Source organism: Myripristis murdjan, chromosome 21 (assembly GCF_902150065.1).
Source record: "Myripristis murdjan chromosome 21, fMyrMur1.1, whole genome shotgun sequence".
In the NCBI taxonomy this organism is placed as follows: domain Eukaryota; kingdom Metazoa; phylum Chordata; class Actinopteri; order Holocentriformes; family Holocentridae; genus Myripristis; species Myripristis murdjan.
Genome location: NC_044000.1, coordinates 8,165,815 through 8,182,500, shown reverse-complemented (window position 1 = coordinate 8,182,500; position 16,686 = coordinate 8,165,815).

The window sequence follows — 16,686 nt, the reverse complement described above, 5'->3', positions numbered from 1 at the left end:
TAAACCAATTTTCTGGTTATTTTATGGAAATGGAGAGCATTCAGTGGAATAGGCAGACAAATTACAATTGCATGAGCGACGTTGCGGAGTGCTGAAGCAAGATGATGAATTGCCAATCAGCCAAATGTGTCCAAATGTCAAGCAAGCATGTCTTTGATCCTCTGTAGGCCGTCACTGGGAGCTAATAAAATGTTTATTAAGTATCTCCCCAGGTGACAAGACATTTATCAGTGTGTCAGCGTGTCAATGCTATTCTCAATAACAAACTGCCAATGCAAAGCAGCGCCATGATTTCTCAAGGGAGCCACATTGTCTTGGAGTCATTGCTGTCATCCTCGCATTACCATGACTACAAATGCAGCAAGTCCTATCACCATTATTGATATTACTAGAACCATTTCCATGCTACTACTGCTGTTACTACTATTATTGACACTACTAAAGCAATTACTGCTATTACTCCTATTATTACTGCTGCTATTACTACCACTACTGACACTTCTGCTAATGCTACCACCTCTGTATTTCCACTACTACTGCAATTACTAATTCATTTTATGAGATGATAATCACCGTATCAGTAATCATCACATCACGATTTAATTATTATCATCATCATCATCATCATCATCATTATCATCATCATAGATTAAGATATAAGTGATTTCCAAGATGGCTAAAGTCAAATACTGAGAAGCTTCAAAATCTGTGACTTATGAGAGAAAGAGGATAAAAGCACATAAAAGCAACTTAAGGGTCGTCTCATCGTCTGCAAAAGCTGACTGCCGCGAATGCCTGCTAAAAGAGGAGGGCTTTTGGGTGGAATTCAAGTAAAAGATTGTGTCTTCATAGCTCAGTGGCCTAGGTTGTGTATTTTGTACTCATGATGTTTTGGGTTTAAATCTGGCTCATGACCTTTGTCAAATGCCGCACTGTTTTCTCTTTCTCTCTCTCTCTCTCTCTCTCTCACACACACACACACACACACACACACACACACACGGATCTCATGTTGCACTCCATTCTGTACTCCCAAAAGCAAAAATGCCATTAAATAATCTTACAAAAGGTTACACATACAGTGAGACATGCAGGCAGAGTGCCAGATTCACTGTCTGGCCCCCCATGACTCAGTGTAAGGTTTGATGGATGGTTAGGAGGTCACTGTTGGAGGTGCAGAGGAGGTGTAAGGTGATGTAAAGGTGGAGAGATTTGATTAAACCGGGGAAGCCAGTGAAGACAACACAGCATTGGTGTGATGGTATGCTGCTGCAGGTTTGTTTGAGTGATGGTCTCGGGTGCGGAAATCTGTATCTGCCTTACCAGCGTCCTCCAGACAGAAAGAAACATTACAACTATCTAAATACAAAACATGACAAAGCAAAGGAGGGGGAAAAAATCACATTTGTAAGTTGTCTTGTTTTTAGCTGTACACATTTCTAACATTTTTGAGCCAGTCGTTCTTTGTGTCTTTCACAAAATTAACCAGAGGCAAAGATAATCCTAATTGTTGAGATAAAACTCGGTGGGTGGAGCCAAAGAATCTGTTTTTATCTGATTGAAAAACCTTAGAGGCAACAGACGAATTCAAATATCAATATCAAATACAAATGACAATGACTTCACTTTTTATTCAGTCATGATCATGGCATTCGTGGAGGGTCATCGAGGCTAACCAGCTAAGAGTGCCATACTTCATGTCAGCTACCTCCTCTATTATGCCTTGCTTTTTTTCCCACTATAGATTGTCAATAAAATACAAGGACAGCAGTCACTCCTGACACCATAGGCACCAGAAGCACAGGGTCCTGGTGGCCATTGCCCCTCCTCCCACATTCTATATGAGCCACTGTATCCCACAAATGCCCCTGTATTACACCACTTACGGTAAAAAGACATTTCAATCATTCCCCTTCACTTTAAAGACTCATTTATGCTCCCTTTATGTAAAAAAAATATTTCTGTCTCAAACGTTGTAACCGTCACTGCCCACATACTTCCATGCATCCTTTATGTTGACATGGATGTGCAGCAATAAAGCTTCTAGAGGGCAGCCCCGAGCCAATGGGATGTGAACACGTAGAAAAATCTCTAACATTTACTGGGGGTGGGCAGGGGTTCTGAGCATGAACAAGTAAGCATGAAAGAATTAAAATCACCATGTCAGTACAGTTGAGATATGACCACTAGATTTATCAGATTTATTATTGCTGTAGTTGTTGTTGTTGTTGTTGTTGTTGTTGTTGTTGTTATCCATTCTTGCCTGATGCAAACGTCAACTTGAATAGTCATGCAGTCCACAGATTTGGCAAGGGTGGGAATTCATCAAATGCACCCGTCTGTGTGTTTGGGAAGTAGCTAACAACAGCCTCATCTGATGCCAGTCACATCGCTTGTTCAGCCTGCTGTCCGTGTCATTAGAAGAAAACTGAACACCAAAAGCATCACAGCTTATTTTGTCTCTACTTGAAAGACTTTTGCAAGAAGCGACTGACTGCCAATAACCCACAACACTCGACATTAGACACTGCTGCATCTCTGGTCAATCTAGCCACACACACACACACACACACACACATTGCAGGGGCTTCAGACTAAGTGATTACAGATGTTCTTGTGATACATTACAAACAAATGTAATCCGCGACAAAAAATACCTTCCTCGAAATGTAATTGAGAATGCAGTTTAGTTGTAGAGAAAGTAATTATCAGGAGACAGAGCTCCAGGTGGATGTAGCCAGGCTCCGGCAATTAAGCATATTTTCTTTCTCTTTACAAACCATTTTAGCTTTTCACTGTGTAGCCAAATTTTCTCAGAGGAAAGTAGCCACTGGCTTTTAAAAGACGTTGCTTCACCAGAAGAAATCAAAAGCATATATGCATATAGTCACACTGTCTATTGTTCCCCATTAATCTAGTGATAAAGTTAGCAACATGCATTCATTCATTCATTCATTCATTTTCCAAGGCACTATCTGAAGGTTGCCAGTCCATCGTAGGACAGACACATTCATGCACACATTCACACCTAGGGGCAATTTAGTATCCCCAATTCACCTAACTTACATGCCTGTGGACTGTAGGAGGGAACTGGAGCTTGTGGTGGAAACCCACGCAGACACAGGGAGAGTATGTAAAGCACTTAAAGCACCGACTCATCTAGCCGGGAATCAAACCCAGGACCTTCTTGCTGTGAGGCGACGCTGCTAACCATAGCAGAAACGGCTACCTGCCCACTGTAGGTTACCCAACTTGAGTGCAAATAAAACCTTCATGATTGCATTCTCAGCAAGAAAACCCTAATAATATTAGGTCAACACAACAAACAGTGTAGTTGCTAATAAACCATGCTTAGTTAAACGTTACTTAGCCAGAATAACTTCTAGTTATCTAAGATTCTTTGGCTCCTCCCACATAAGTTTAACTCAACCTGTGAGATTATTTCTGCCTCCAGTGAGAGGTGTTATGAGTAAAATTCCAATCACTGGGGACAATGATGAGATCTCTCAACCTATTTAAACTATTCAGAGGTTTTTTGTTGTTGTTGTGGTTGTTTTTGTTGAAGTGTGTAATGCAAAAAACATGAAAGTCAAAGGGAGATAAATCACTAGATGAGATAAGAAAAAGAACTGGAGAGACGTATTCAACAGAAACTTGTGCACCACCACTAATAGATCTGTTTGTTGCTTGCATGTGCCAGCCATATTTTAATTTCATCTAGATGTCTGTGTGTGCGTGCATGTATGAGAGACCAAGAGAGAGAGAGAGAGAGAGAGAGAGAGAGAGAGAGAGAATATTATGGCCAGAATATTTATACAGAATAGTTATTCATAGCTCCAACAACTGCTGAATTCATCAGCAGCAACCCTGATGAGAAGTCAAAGGCTGTACTCTCTATAACAGTGTTGGTATGAAGTAATAGAAATATTACCAGATGGCGTTATTCAGCAATGATTGTCAGTTTTTTCTTCACACAATTTACTGTATGTGTTTAGAATACGTTTTTTTTTTTTTTTTTTTTTTTTTTTTTGCCCTGGAAATATTAAGCCATTTGTGTTTTGAGTCTTGAGTCTTGCCATGTGACAACCGATGGCTTTCCTAGACCTAAATTCAGGATTGACTCTGGGGACTGCCTGAGAGAAAGAGTGGATCCTAAGGGAGGTCCCATTTCCAGGGATCGTTTCAAGCGTTGCATATGCAGTGAACATTTTCAAAGCAAGATTTGGTTGTGCACTGCACTCTTTAGCTATTCACAGACATAAGCTACTTTCTCATTCAAACCTTCTCACAGTCTACTCTGCATCACAAGGAGAAATAGATCTTGAGGATTTGGAACACTTTCCAGTGAACTAACAAAGAACCCTTTCAGACATGAAAGCTATTCTGTAGCATGCAATCTTGGCAACAGCAACACCCAACTCAACAACCAACACAGCCATCTGGACCAGTTTCCAATCCATGAGCACAGCGGGCGCTCATTGAGGCAACTCAAGGCTTTCCTTCCCAATATATCCTGTGTCAAATATTAAAGCAAGGCTTGGCCATGAGGGAAATTATTAATTGTGCTGGGAATGTATTATAACATCACAGATCGCATTGTGTGAGTTCATCAGTGAATACTCATTACTGAAAAATGCACTGCACTTTTTGCATTTGTTTCCCACGTTTTTCAGTCAGGCTCAAAACACTTGGAACATACTCTTTTTAGTTATGTTCATTTTCAGAAATTACTAAATTCACCTCTTGGTAAAAGTTTAAAAGAAGGCATGTTTTTCATGAAATAATGACACAAAATATAAAATTCTGAGCCAGGATGGTAATCTTATCCAACACTGATATTTATCAAATAGTTCTGACTGTCTGCTGAAGAAATGCTGCAACACTTGGGAATCAGGCAAGCAGCAGACAAGAAGTGGATGTAAGACAACGTGATTTTTCCTGCTGAGAGATCTTAAGAGAAACTGCAAACATATAACAAGCAGATGTGGAACATCCATTAGAAAGCTATTTAAAAATGCAGTGGTCCGCCCCGCTTTGACTGAAGTAACTTGGTCCATATTGGCACTTATGGCTTCTTCTCAAAGCTGTGAACCAAAGTGCAGCTGCGATGCAGATGATTTTTTTACAGACCAACATTTCAACTTTTACCTTCATCAGTCTAAAAGTGTATGTTGCATTCTAGCATTATGCTTAAAGTCAGTTTCTTACTATAGCAATGGGTCATCATAGAGGTGTGTGTGTTGTGCTTGGTTTTCACACTCTTTGGACTAGAAGACTTGAAGCCTGTCAAAGTAGACCAATTATAAGTCCATATGTGTATCCCTGGGAGAGAAAATCTGCTTTTTCAGTCACATATTACATCACTATCCCCATCCTCCTGAAATTATCATTCTGGAGTATATGAAGAGGTCTCATCAACCCCCCCACCCCCACCCCCCTCAACTGCACTGCGAGCTCTCAACCACACTAAAGATACTGACATGCTAAAGTAGGGCATATCACTTCTGCAAATGGAACCACTATCTTAACCCCCCCACACCCTTCCTCAGCCCTCATCCCATATTGAAATCTATGCAAATGCATTATAAATCTCCAAAGCGCCATCAGTCCCACTGACACTCTCCATATCGCAAAGTCCCCCGGGGAATCCCGTGCTCGCTGACTGTGAAGTGTTCCACGAACTCCCAGAAGGCTGCTGGGGAACTCTGTCTCACACGTAATTACCACAGTGACCAGGGTCGGGGAGGGAGGTTGGCATGATCAGGAAACGCTGAGGAAGCGAGGTCATTTTCAGCCTCAATGAAGAGAGGACATGTTAGCTCCACATGTGTCCTTTGTCACACTGCGGCCAAGTCATGCAAATGCTAAATGGTTACGCAGAAAGTCAGGCTGGACATATATTCCCTAGATGTCTCCTATCAAGACCAGTGATAGACCATAATGTCCTGTGCTGAAGTGTTTTTGCTTCCTGGTACTCTTTTCTGCTGGGCTGTGAGCTCATGTTCCCCATATGCTACAATAACCTTGTGGTGTGTGAGAGAGCCAAATTGAAGCATAAAGTGCTGTGTTTACTAGCCAACTGATTTTTCATTCCCTCCAGTGCAGCTCATATCATGCATACTGCCTGTTGTTTCTCCAAATGAAACAATGTGACTTTGGGAATTCACCATATTCACACGGCAGTCATTACGCCTTAGGTCGCACTAAAAGTGGGAAGCTCAAATTCTGTAAAAAAAAAAAAAAAAAAAAAGAACGACGTGATACTGTGATGTTCCAGGCTGCACTTCAAAAACATTGAGAATCTGACAACATTATTTCACCGCTTCCCTGGCGAACAAAACACAGAAAACAAAGGATAATGAAAATCGCAGGGACCTCGATCAGGCCAAATTTCAAGATCAGGCAGAATATTTGGTCTAGTGACCAGCTGATGTTAACATTTATCATGTCTTAGCTATGGTATACCACTTTACAGTAGTAGGCTTTATGATACTGTGTGTGTGTGTGTGTGTGTGTGCAGACTGGTGGCAAAATTTACTTGGCTAAAAGTTTTTATTATATCCAGTGCCTATTATTTGTAGGCTCTAGTGAGCTTAAAAATAAATGCAGCCAGGATGTTTGTTGATATTTCATACTAAAAGGCCTTTTCAATTAAATAATACTATCATACAGTTGCTAAGATGATTAGCTATTGTATAATGTTAGAACCGGTTAATGTTAGTTGTTGTCTAGACTTCAGCTATTATCTAACATATCATAATTAATTATTGATAAATTAGGTATTGGATGACCAAATGCTGTTTCACTTTGAAATATGGTCCCATGTGCATCACTAACCATTGTTTCGTTTTCATTAAATGAGGGAGTCATGAAATTATAATGTTTTGTCAGACTACTGGTGTCTGTAAAAGGTGCAACCTGTTGCTCAGCAGTGTGAGACTGTCATTTTGTGTACAGAATTTGAGCTTGCCACCCTGACTGTGACATGGAAGAGTGAGTATGGTGGATTAGGGCTGCACTCTGAAGATGTTTTGTTCTACTGTAATTTACACGCGTCTCCTCAGCTTCCTTATAGACAGAGACAAAGCAGCTCTCAGGCCTGCATCACTGTCTGCTTTTCCCACAGACACAGATGGGCACCGTAGGGGGAGATTTCAGCAGTGAGGGAGAGAGAGCTCGGCAGACCAGGTGTGACATGAACACTACACCCTCTTTGCCTTTGGGCTCTGTCTCTGATTGAAACTCTCTATGTTGTGGGAGAGCCATGGAGCAGTGAGACGCAGCCACCGCTTAGTCTGAAAAATTAGTACCATCAGCGTCTCAGCATCCGGATTAATGAGAACCCGCGGTGCTGAGCCAGGCAAAGGCTGCTCATTTGTTTGGGTACCCATCTCCATTAAACAGCAATAAGGGGAATTCATGGAGCTCCATCAGAGCGTGGGGTGCGTTGCAGAAGCCCGCATGGAGGGATTCGTAACACGACTAAACTCATCATGCTCTGTAATCTCAGATGAAATTAAAAAGCCATGGACAGCTGCAGAAAAATCTCTCGCTCGCACAAACTCTCTCTCTTCCTTTCTCTCATTTCTCCTTTTCCTCTTTTTTCCACTTTAGTTGTTCCTCTCATCCCGCAAGTATTGTTTCCAGACACCACTCCTGTCTGGTGTCAGTGCCTACTAGGCAAGCAATAAAAAATAGTGTCACAAATACACAGGGGATAAGGAGAAGTTACAAAATGCTGTATGGAGCCGGACAGTATTATAATACAAATTATAGCTACAGGCTGGATAACACAATTCACAAACAGTTGCACAGGTCCATGTCAGAGTGAAACTGTTAAATTTCATCTTTATCACTTTTGGCACATCAGTGTTGTGCAACCAGTTTTGAACAGTATATTGAATCAGACTGTGAACCGAATACATCACTGCACCAATATTAAATTAATTTCTCTGTTCTCCCCCATTTCCTCCAAATGCGGAACAGGAGGGCCTACAGGTGTCTCATGTTTATAACCCAGCGCACTCCCCTCCAGGTCAAGTAACCTGGCTGTTGTATTTAGGTGTATTGATTTGTACCTCTGACCAATCTCTGTGAATTTTTGCTTTGCCATGGTTCAGTGGATATAATAGAATTGAAGGGAGTGAAGGCGCACCAGTACCAAAAAGCCATTTAAAAACAATTAGCATGTATCATTAGGCAGGAGGAGAAGAAAACACCTGAAGGAGGAGCAGGGAGACAGGGAGAGAGAGAGAGAGAGAGAGAGAGAGAGAGAGAGAGAGAGTGTGTGTCTGTGTGTGTGAGGGGGCGGGGTGATAATAGTGGGTTCAAGGACATTTGTGGCAGTGGAGGAGTCCAGGTCTCCTGATGATCTGATGATCTCTGCAACCTGCTAATGAGAATCAGGTGACTGCACTTCATATTGTAATGACTCCTGATGATTCCCTCTTAATGTCTAAAATGATTATCTTGTTCTCCAAAAAGCCTGCTGCCATTATTGTAAAATTATATTGTCATCAGTTCATTTATGCCCCCGAAAGGCAATAAAAGTTTGTGAAATGTTCATTTCGAGAGTGCAGAATACATAACTTTCAAAAATCATAACTACAATGAAAGTTAAAATTTTAAAGCAACCTCAAAGTGAGCGTAAACATTATAATATTGGGTGTTTATTTTGTTTTGTTTTGTTGTGGGTTTTTTTTTTTTTTTGTCCCAGTGGCATGCTGCCTGCAAGCTGACCATCCCAAATGGCAGCAAGAAGTTACTGTTTGAATTTTACACTTCAGTAGCCTCCAGAATTATGTAATGAGATGAGAGTCAGCAAACTGCAAACAGCACAGTTTACAATGTTTACCAGCCTGACGTGATGCTTTTTCACCAAAGGTTACAAAAGGAAATAGAAGAAGTCTTAATGTTGGTGAGTCCAGCTTTCTGTGGATGGACTGCTGCCCGCTGCTATTTAACGGTTTGTATTTGTGACCATAACAGAAACTATAGCAGGGGTGTCAGACTCACATTCATCAGTAGGCCACATTCGTTCAAATGAGACCTCAGCTGGATTATTGTTTGCATCAATATGACTCAAATCAACACATGGATTTTTTTTTTTAAGTCAATTAATTTGTAGCAGACCAATCAGTGAGAAATTGCCAGTTTGCTCATGAAAATAACACATCATGTAGAATTACATAAAGCAGAGGAGAGAAATGCACCTGCCTTTTACCTCCCAGAAGAAAATACTGCTCTTACCATCTTTCTAGAAAAATACATTCAATTCAAAAATACATTCCATGTCAACCTTTCACTTTTTTGATTGCATGCCAGGTGGGTTTCCCTTTCCCTCCTGCTGATTGTGCTTCCAGCCGATGGACAGTTTGTAACGTTAGGTCTAATTAATTTATCATCATTTATCACTAATGACTAATTTAGGCACTTTTCCTATTACACATAGTTGATAATAACTGGATGGATGATATTTTGATATAAAAATGTGTGTTTTTCCCCTGTCCCTCTGAAACACCATGGGGACCAGATGAAACATGCTGGCGGGCCAGACTTAGCCCCCAGGCCATATCTCTGATATCTCCTGAACTCTACCAAACATCAGAATTTCATTCGGGCAAATATGCCAAATCTGTGGTGTCTCAACCAGGGGGGAAGCTTTTCTCTGTTAAAGCTCCACTTTTGGATTTAAATTGAAAAAACAGTGCAAGAGCAGCTTTAAAGTCTTGAATACCAACACTGAAATATTGTTCTTTTGTGGTCACATGTTCCCCTTGGTACAATAACCCAACTGCAACTCCCTGCTGTGTGCTTAAATGACTATCAGCTGGCAAGATACCAGCGGTGTACTAACGGTTAGGAAAGGGAGTTTTCTGTCCTAGTGGCAGTTTGGGCAGGAGGAACTGAGAAAACATGATTCCTACTTTGCCTCAACAGTCCTTGAACAATTGAACAAGAACAGAAAAGTGCTTTAGGTCAGCTTGCTTGGCTGAATATTGGTGAATTAAATAAACTAAGCTGAATTCTCAAGTTAAACCAGCTCCTAAGTGAAACACCTTCCCCAGACCTTTGTTTAGTTGGACCCACACACACATATATATATATACAGTGGCACAGTGTAAAACATTACTTGTTTGGCAAATGTAACACCACATATACACACATCCACACACACACATACACACTATGATTAATTATGATTCTCTAATGAGAAGTTCACCAGGACACACACCACTGGAGTGTCAAATTAAAGCTATAATGAACAGTTATTTCTCATGGAATTATGAAATTCTGAGCCTCGATAAGGTCAGGTCCGATACACCAGAGTAAATTGGCATTTTCACCTGTCAAGTTATTGTGTTCATTGCTCCAAAGCATGTCAATTACACAAACCCACAAAAACCCATTAGGCTTTATGCTGATTGAATGCAGATAGTAATCTATAGAGGCAAATATCTCTACCACCAAGGTTCAGTAATTAACACAGGATAAATGTGCACTGTAATGTCCTACAGTGACCTACAGTCAGGCAGTAATGATGCCCAACGCACACAAACAAACACTCAAACATGCGTGGGTGTGCACGCACACTCACACAGTAGCACAAGCGGCCACACACACGCACACACACACACACAGCACCAGACCTGTCTATTAACAGGAAATCACCATGGGAGTGAGAAGTAACAGTATCGAGGCAATAACATCTAATCATCATTGTTCAAGGTGTTGTGAGCACACGTGGGGTTCGGAGAACAAAGTCGTTTTCTTTCCATGGTCTTTTAGTGAGCTTGGCAGCTAGATTGAATTCTGTAAAATGTGCTTCAGTTATTGTAGAGTGAACTGTAGGGTGAATATAAGTTCACCAAATACAACCATAAATACTTTTTTACCTATCTGCTTTTCAGGCACTCCAAGGGAAAGCTGATATTGTCCATTGTCAAAAAGTTGACAACAACCTATAATCCATTTTTATTCAGTCTTTGCGTGGCATATCCAGGCTTTAACTGACATTCTTGGGCGCAGCTGATGTGCAACAACATTTAGATTCATATCCGTTACACTTTGGTGCTATGGTAGAAATATTGCCTCCAAAAAATGAGTGCTGTGTTAAATATGACGTATAGTTATTTCAAGCTGATTGCCCTTCATATGGTAAGTGAACTCGGTTATATACTGGCATTTAAAGTTGCATCAGGCAGTGCTTATGCATGCCATCAGTAATGCAGTGGTAAATAAGAGAGGTAAACGACTGCATGACTGGCTGGTGAACCATATAGTCAGTGAGCATCATGAGGAAACCAGTCAATATAATAAAACTATTTTCAGAAATGTATGCCTTATACATAAATTCTATCAGATACATCTTAGGCCTAATTTACATAGATTGTCAAGTTATAAGGGTCTGTATCCTCTCCATATAGTGGGTAAACCTTATTCTGCAAATTAAGGAGGTAAAGTGACATTGCATCCCCTCATCCCTGGATTTGTATTGCACGTATAGATATAGATAGATATAGAATGCAAAATCATAGGGGAGGAGTTTGTCAAGTAAAGAATCTTAGACTCTATTAGCAGTGCTGCAGCTCTGTTGCTTTCCCTCCAGCCCACGATTCAAGAGGCTGTGTTAGGACACACAACTGATTCCTATCTTCACCCTGCTAAACTGTGCTGGGTTTTATTTTTTTTGTTTTTGTTTTTTGTTTTTTTTTCAGATGATTGTTTGGAGTTTAGGGAGCACAGAGTCCCACAAAGCTTCTGCTGTAGGAGATAGGCTCCTTCCTAATGAACATTTAGCCCTCGCTAGGAGATGCCGGCATACAGACTCAATTATTGGGGAACACGTGCTTCCTGTGAAATGATTATAGGAGAGGGATTCTCGACAGATGCCTCATAGCAGTGCTAATGAGGACACATTTTACCTGAGGCAGGGAGAACTATGCATGCCAATGTTTGTGTTTGTATATAGTATGTGTGTGTGTGTGTGTGGGCGTCTATTCATGCATGTTTATAGACATTAATGTGGTGTTTTTCACACTGTGACTCATCATAGCAGACAATGAAGATTCAGTGAATTCTGGATATTTGAGGTCAAATATGTGTTTTAAAGGGGTGAGCTGGTGGGTCATGATATCAAAACTCTGGAAGGAACTCATGACCTTTGTCTCATGCCATTCCCTCTCTATCTTTCCTGTCTCCCTCCAAAGCAAAACTATCCTCTGTTTGAATTGGAATTCCATGAGGACGGTATAAAAGAAATTATTTTGACTCACAGAGAGATTGTGATTCTGCAAAAACAATCTACGTCTCTCTATCTCCGTGATACAGGGCTAATTGCTTCCTCCACAAAATGTCTTTGAAGAATGTCAAGAGACAATGGATTGGAGATGCTCCGAAAGAGCCCCCACATCAGACATAACAGACACTCTTTTCCGTCAGCTGGCGAGTCTCAAAAGTGGCCCATAAAATCAGGGCATTGTCTCTGGTAGCACAGAGATCATTACGAGGATCGCTGCATATTCTATCTTCATTTAAGTTTTCACAGTCCGACTTCAAAAGGCTCGTTAAAGCCACTGGAAGCCCTCATAAAAATTCTGCTTGATTCGAGGGCAATGCATTGTTAAACACTAGATCTAAAATGTATTTGGCAATCTAAAAACTGGCATGAAAATCAGAAGCTGTCAAAAGAGTCCGACTTCTAGATGGAAGGGAGACTTTTTGGAGCTCTCATAACACATTAGTAATCAAACAGAGATTTTTAGAGATGTTTTATTTCACTGCCTGCAAACAATAAAAAAAAAATGTGAGCAAACAATTTATAGCTTTACAATAAGTATATGGCTCATGTTTGAATGCTACCTACTTGCAGTCCAGGCAGAAAAGGGTTTTCAACCCAATAAATCAAGAAGTAGGGCAATCATGATTCAACAGGTGGCACCATACTGCGATCGGACCGTCCCTTTAAACAGAAACAGAAACAGGAAGGAAACAAGACTCCAGTGAAATGTGTGTTCTTCTATTCCCACAAAGCTTCCAGTGCTTTCTACCTTCACTTTGGACACCCACCAACAACCTCACGTGCCAGGACGTTCACTGATAGTCTTGTTCTTGGTGGATTATTCTGACTTGTTCTCCTGTACGGCTGAATAACAAATAGCATCATTGTAATCAGCAGGCCTCCTTTGAGATGTAGAACCATATAATCACATCAAACAGACAAGGCTGGAGCTTAACTCGTGGCTCGTCCTTGAAGACTGGAGCTCAGTGGTATTTGCTCCCCTGTGTTCACGCCGCTTTGGCCATGATCCTCTAAATCATTATTCCAATAAAGCACGAGAGAGGGAATACAGCAGATGACAAGCTCTGATCTTAGAGAGTTCCCAGCTCAGCAACGGTATGGACACCTAACGCTTTATTAGTGCGAGTGCTCCGGGGAGGCACATGAAAGAGATGCTGCTCCTCCTGGGTTATTGGAACACTGTGTTTCATGTTTGAGCTGGACTTCATATCAGTTCATGCTAAAGAGGCACTCATGCATTAGTAATGACGTTTTGTTATGAAAGGTGCTACTGTACAGAAATACAGTTTTAACCGTGATGCAATGACCAAGCATCCAATTTAGTTAGGTGGTGAGACTTTTAACTCCACTGAAACTTCGTCAGGGTGTAGTCAAAACTATTTTGAACACAGTAACATAACACAGTCCATAAAATCCACTATGTAATACAAATTAATCCAAGTAAAATCTAGGTTAGTGCTTGTTTCAAACTCGCCGCCTGTTTCGTCTATGATGCTGACCAGCACAGCAGCATCAAACGCAAATATACTGATTATACGTTGACAGTTTCCAGTAATTCCCTCCATATAGGCTTAGCTGGTGATAAAATTATACAAAAGACAAACATACATCACACAAATAATAAGAGATTTCTCATATTTTTTGTCTCTCTCTCTCTTGCAAAAGTTAAGGTGTCACACACCTTAACAGCAAAACTGATTATCCTGCTGAATTGTAAAAGGTCACTGACATCAAGCCCTTTAATCAGTGTAATCATGCATGAGTCAGTATGCATTAATAAGCACATTAATTTGATGTGCTTACATATGCATTGTAAAATAAGCAAAAATAATAATAATAATAAGGTAATGGCAGTTAGGCTTGCAGCTCGTATTCATGGGAATGGAATTTTCAAATTAGTATCCCCATATTAATAGAAATCAGCAATATAACTTTGTAATGTAACTTAAACTTAACTTTTGTAAGTCTCCTGCCAAACAAATGTTCAAATCAAAGCTATGATCAACACAAACTAGACATGTGATGCGTTCAGTTCGCTAATGTTTACAGTGTACTCCCTACCTGTAGTCTGACAGCGATACAAACAAATTGAGAAATAAATTTACCAGAAACATCAGCAAGTCTGTGATTTTGATGCACACTCAGCTGGCATTCACAATCAGAGCCTGCCTGAGGCTCACACACGTAGGCCTGTGTGTTTCTCCAGTGTTGCCTGTTACTGTCACAGGATGACAGTGTTTAGTAGCTAGATTACCTGGAGGAGGAGTCGGAGGTGGGGGGTATCTCTGGGGAACATTTGTACATTTTTTTGGAGAATAAACAAATAAAACGGTTATTGAATAACCATGGAATTTTTCTGTAGATTTATAATACATCTGGAGGGGGGGCTTTGATGAAGACTGAAGGTGTAACCTCCTGATTGGATGAGCACTTCTGACAGAGGCTCAGATCGGGGAGAATCCCCAACCTGTCTGGACGTCCCAGTTTAGTGTCATTTAGTGTGTCCCCAGCCTTAGTGGAGAGATACAGACTGAAATACAAATACTGTATGATTGTATTGTAATGTTAACTGTAAATTTCTCTTTGCATGCCAATGAATTTAGATGTACCTTCTTCATCTTCTAGCATGGTCTGCTGCAGTGAGGTGATGAATAACATTATATGCTGTTTATTAAAAATAATAATAATAGTAATGCATCGACTTTTTTCAACTGTAACTTTGAGGAACAGATTCTTTTGGTCATGATGAATCGATCCATGTAGGCCATACCCGTTTTGAATTTTGCCCAAAAAAGAGGTTTTTTTTTTTGTTTGTTTGTTTGTTTTTTGCTATTCCTCCTACAAAGTTTCGAGCAATCAGCCACAAATTTGGTAGCCTACACAGAATATCTGGACAAAGCCGGTAAAAAGCCTTGTTTCAAACTTTTGATATTCGCAATTGTTTTTCTGCAAAATATTTTGGACTTCATGCACTCTCTCTCTCTCTCACAAAAACAACAATAACCCATCGATCATTTGCCAAATCAGTACAAAACTGACCACATGCTTTCAAATGGTCTGAGCATATGTGACAAAGCGCCTCACATTCCAATTGTAGGTGGCATTATTACACATTATTACAAAAAAAGAAGAAGAATTAAATCCCAGAAACAACTGTGCAGGTTTGCATCCAATTTTTTCTTCATGCCCTTGGGTCAGGTGCAATTCATTGTATAAAGTATGCAAAATCAATTGATATCTCAGCTATATCTCCAAAAATGTCCAATGCTCCCAATATTGACCCAGGCATTTTCTAAGTGTTCAGAGTCAGATTGGTCAAATGTGAGTCCGCAGAGACAGTCACTATCCTGCTGTAGTGTGAACATTTTCTTTTTCACGCAGTGTTGGATCAAACATCACCAAAGTTTTTTCTTTTTTTTTTTTTTTTTCAAAACTGTATGTCCAACACTTTGTCCGTTAAGTTGATAACTGATTAACTGATTAAGTCCTGCTTACCAACGACGTGGCAGTACATGTGTGTGGAATATGCTCTTCTGAAGGTCATGTTGACTTGGAGACTACCTTTTGTGCATGTGCCCTGCTCATTGTTGTTTGCAGCTGTATTTATTTATTTATTTATTTATTTATTTTTAATAGATCTGCTGAAGGGATGAAGGCAGCTGATCAACAAGGAGGCAAGAGAGCTGGCATTGCATTCAAATAAACTAATCAAGTCTGTATGTTGTTACCATGAGAACACTATGACACCGTATTGAATCTCTACATGTTATTAGCTGCAAGAATCATAATGCCAGCATGCTTTCTAGTGCAATTATGTTTAGTTCAAGGAACATATACAGATATATGTTCCTTGGTTTGGTCTGCTTTCTACCTATTTGTCTTATTTGCACTATATATAATATAATGAGGTCCTTTTTTTCTGATGCACCAAATGAGCCAATCCTGTACTGGGAAACTTGTTAATAATGTTCCTTTATCATTACCTAGGTCAAATGTCTCATAAAGTCATTGTAATTAACCTAAAGTTGATGATTTTGATTCTGATTTTATGATAATTATTATGTTTTTGTTTGTTTGTTTGTTTTGTTTTGTTTTTTTGTTTTTTTTGGTGTTGTTGTGTTTTGTTTGTTTGTTTGTTTTTGCTAGAAATGACTAAGGAATATTCACTTACTGTGCTTACATTCACACAATGATCATATATTTAAAATACTAATGAGAGCTATTTAATTAAGATGTTTTCATGGGGAGTGGAAAAAAAAGACTGTGTTGTCAACATTCTCATTTTTACACAATTTCACATGATGCAGTCACAGATTAAATATACCAGTCGCTTTCTTGCCTATAGGCACTCCTGTTGTAAATTATGGTTTTATTGCTCCCATGAT